Here is a 3,951-nt window from a genome sequence, read left to right as displayed (position 1 = left end):
ATGGCTATTCATTGGACCCACCTTGATATATACAACTGCATGCATGCAAGTTGTTTTGGACGTTTCCAGCCTTGGTTTCCATCTCTATTCACAGCAACCCTCAACTTTGGCAATTGCCATATGGTGTTATAATAATAGTGGGACCCACATGGAAGTGGACAAGCAAGCAAGTTTTATTTGGTGGGACCTACAACCGAAGAGAAGAAAAGAAGAAAGAATTGCCACAGATAAGAGTTGCCAAAAATTTTACCCACTTGGGGGTTTTGGTTTTATTCAATACAAGGGCTGATTATGGAAACTTGGGTAAAAAGAGAGCACCAACCATTGATTTTTTCAATTGCCAATTCACGCACAAGCAGCCCACGTTTTTGTTTTTATTGGATTAGAAAATGGTATTTTCTAATACTATATTCCAAACACAAAACACTTGAGGGACCCACTTGCACTTTCCATTCTTCATCTCTTTTGTCCATATATGCAAGCCATGTTGTCATGTTTATGTAAGCAAAAATACCATGTTGCTGTTCCCATGCAATAGTCGTTCAAGGCTATGTATCAAATAGAGGCATGTTCCTGTTGATATAAGGCTATGTATATAGCATGTTAGCTATGCTATGCATACTATAAAATAGCAATTTGCTGTTTCCATAAAAATAAATAAAAAAACCGATCCAAAGATGCTATTAATTGCTATGCCGTACATGCTACCGTGTCATGCGAATAAAGAAAGATGCCATGCAATACAAGTTGTCATCAGCCGAAAGCAAAGCACTTGCAATTTTTGAAAAGCTCAGCCGAGCAACAGAAAGGAAGAAAGAGAAAACACATATATACTTCGTCTCACTCCCATACTCTCTCTTTCTCTCCCTTGTCTTCTTGCATTACTTTTCTTCTCCCTCAATCAAGGTTCACCCCGGCCGTCTACAATTTGATCCAAGGCAACACCAAGGCTTGAAGGAAGGCAATCAAGGATTCAACCATTGTGAAGAGGAGAAAAATACTAAGTGTTCTTTAATTTTTGTTATTTCTTTCAAACTTAGTTCAGTGTATTTTTCTTTAATTTCATAAAAGATAAAGTACTTTGTGTTTTATTTTTCTTTTCAAGTTCTTAATGGCAATTTTCTTCTCTATTCTCTCTATTTTCTGTGTCTCTTTCCCCTTCTCCATGAGTAGCTAAACTCACTATACTTAGGGTTTAGATGAAGCCATGGGGAAGGAGAAAGAGAAGTAATTAAAACCAGTGGCTTATATAAGAACTTATGTAGGGTTTTGTCTTTGTACAAATCCCAATCATCGATGCCATTGGCTTTCCTCTTTCATATGGATGATTGTTGATTAACAAAGATTAAATTCTATATAATTAATATAAATTAGAGGATTAATTCGATTAAATACTCATAAATAATGACATCTTTTAGATCTTATTATTTATTGACTGTTTAGTTGGATTTTCAACCTAATTCAAAGGATTGTTTTAATTAATCAATTTTATTCAAACCCATGGTGGATTCTAACCCTAAGTAATTTTTTTATATTGAATTAAGGTTTTTACACTATTCCAATTACTTTTGAAATTTTCCAATTAACTTAGGCCCTTAAAATTTTAGTTTTCTAATTAAATTAGATAAGTAGTTAAAAGAGATCATTAAATCTTTGGTTCACTTTGCCTAGATATAGGAAATAAAGTAATAATCAAATTAAAGTTAGTTTTGATCTTTGTTTTGTTTAGGGAGTAAATTTATAGTAAGTTGTTGGCTCCGAGGTAAATCCATGGAAATCCTGAGACCTATGCCAGACAATAACTTATTATACTTTTATTTTCTAAATATTATAAAGATATAAAGTCTATATCCTCTTCCCTGAGATCGACCCATGATTGCATATGATCCGTGCACTTGCGGTTATTTAATATTACAATCAAGTTTTTGGCGCCGTTGCTGGGGAAGAGTGCGTTATTAGTTTAGTTTCTATATTATTCGAAGTGATTTTTATTTCTTTCTATTTTTAGTTTTTTTATAATTAGTAAGTTTCTTAATTTGGTTTTATTGCATACCTCTCTTTCTAACTTGGTTCTCTTGTGTTTATGACCATAGATTGGGTGCAGGACTCGGCCAATCGACTAGAAAGAAGAGCACACCGGTTAGAGAAATCGAACCAAATCAAGTAGTCATGGCGGAAGAACAAGAGACGCCCAAGAGTTTACGTGATCGCTTATATCCGGCCCGAACCGCGCAACCTTCTTACATTAGATTGCCGGTTGCGCAGGGCAATAATTTTGAGCTAAAATCGCAATTTATCTCTTTGCTTCCTCATTTTCATGGCCTCCCTTCGGAGGATGCTTATTTATTTTTGCGTGATTTTGAAGATGTATGTGCTTTGATTAAGTTGCAACAACTTACTGATGATGCGGTAAAGTTGCGGTTTATTACGTTTTCACTCAAGGATGGAGCCAAAAAGTGGCTCTATGGCTTACCAACGAACTCCATCACCACTTGGGAGGAGTTCGTCGTCGCTTTCCTAAAAAAGTTTTTTCCAATACATAAAACTAATAAGCTTAGGAATGATATTTTACAATTCAAACAAAAGCCATTAGAGTCATTTTCTAAGTTTATGGAGAGGTTCAAAGACCTACTCCAAGAGTGTCCTCACCATGGAATTGATTTGTGGCACTTATGCCAAATTGTTTATGAGGGCATAGATTACCAAACAAAGCAACTTCTTGAGTCCATGTGTCCTAACGGTTTTACATCTTTCACGGATGAGGTCGGGGCTTGGAACTTCTTACTGGATTTGGTGGAAAAAACAAGAGAGTGGGAATCCACTCAAGACAGTGAGAGAGCCACTTCAAGCAAGAGATTTCTAATAGAGGGTGCAATGGCAAAAGAGGCCCTTCTTAATAACCTAATCAAAAAGCTAGAAGCAATAGTTGTCAAAGGACCTTCACAAGTCAATCAAATTGCACATAGTATTCCCATGTGTAATTGGTGTCAAGCCACGGACCATGTCATGGAAGAGTGTCCAACTCTTGCTAAATTTGGTAATTCTAATGAGAATGTGAGTGCTCTTTATGCTAATAATCCTTATTCTAGCACTTATAATCCGGAATGGAGAAATCATCCCAGCTTTTAATGGAGTCAAGGTGGACCATCTAATTTCCAAGGCCAAGGCCAATTCGACCAACCTAGGCCCACCTTCCCTCCCACTTTTGTTCGGCCACCCCCTCCCCCTCCTACTTTTCAAAACCCCATGATTAATAATGTTTCAAATAAGCTCCCTCCGGGTTTTAAAAAACAAGGGGAGTCGGCACGAATTGCATCTTTAGAGAAGAACATTGAGCTTCTCATGAGTACCTTCATGACGGGCCAACACAACTTAGAAAAGCAAATTTCTCAACTTGCTACGGCCCTAAGTGAAAGGGAAAAAGAAAAGATGCCAAGTCAACCCATTCCTAACCCAAGGAATGTAGCCATGAATGGGAATCAACAACCACAGGTGAATCCGTTGAATGCCATGCAATCTAGTTTGCCGCAGCAGGACCCTGTAAATCAATGTAATGCGGTTTATGCTTTGAGAAGTGGAAAAGAATATCACAAAGAGGAGGTCAGCACCGAACCTTCTAAAATTGCACAAGATCTTCCAAAAGAGGTAAGTGAAGAACCTCCCTCCATTGGCTTAAAAGAAGAGCCCAAACAGGTAAGTACAGACGAGGTAACTTCTCCCCCGGCACGAGATTCCATTCCTAAAGCTCCTTTTCCAAGGAGACTTGCTAATAATAAAAAGATAGATCAAATTGATAAAGTTTTGAATATTTTTAAACAAGTACGTGTGAATATTCCTTTGCTTGATGCGATTTCCCAAGTCCCCACATATGCTAAAGTTTTGAAAGATCTATGCACACAAAAGAGAACAACGAATGTACCCAAGAAAGGTTTCTTGGCTGCAAACGTTAGT

General features: G+C 37.3%; 1 non-coding gene across 1 annotated transcript; it reads right to left on the bottom strand.

Moving 5' to 3' along the window:
- Positions 1-2,550: 2,550 nt before the first annotated feature.
- Positions 2,551-2,657, bottom strand: LOC143891511 (small nucleolar RNA R71). Its single transcript, XR_013255387.1, has one exon. It is a non-coding gene; the product is annotated as a small nucleolar RNA R71 (small nucleolar RNA).
- Positions 2,658-3,951: the final 1,294 nt, after the last annotated feature.

This window comes from Tasmannia lanceolata, unplaced genomic scaffold (genome assembly GCF_043159265.1).
Source record: "Tasmannia lanceolata isolate RefF3 unplaced genomic scaffold, GAP_Taslan_0.1 ptg000013l, whole genome shotgun sequence".
Taxonomy (NCBI): domain Eukaryota; kingdom Viridiplantae; phylum Streptophyta; class Magnoliopsida; order Canellales; family Winteraceae; genus Tasmannia; species Tasmannia lanceolata.
This window is presented reverse-complemented; position numbering and strand designations above follow the sequence as displayed.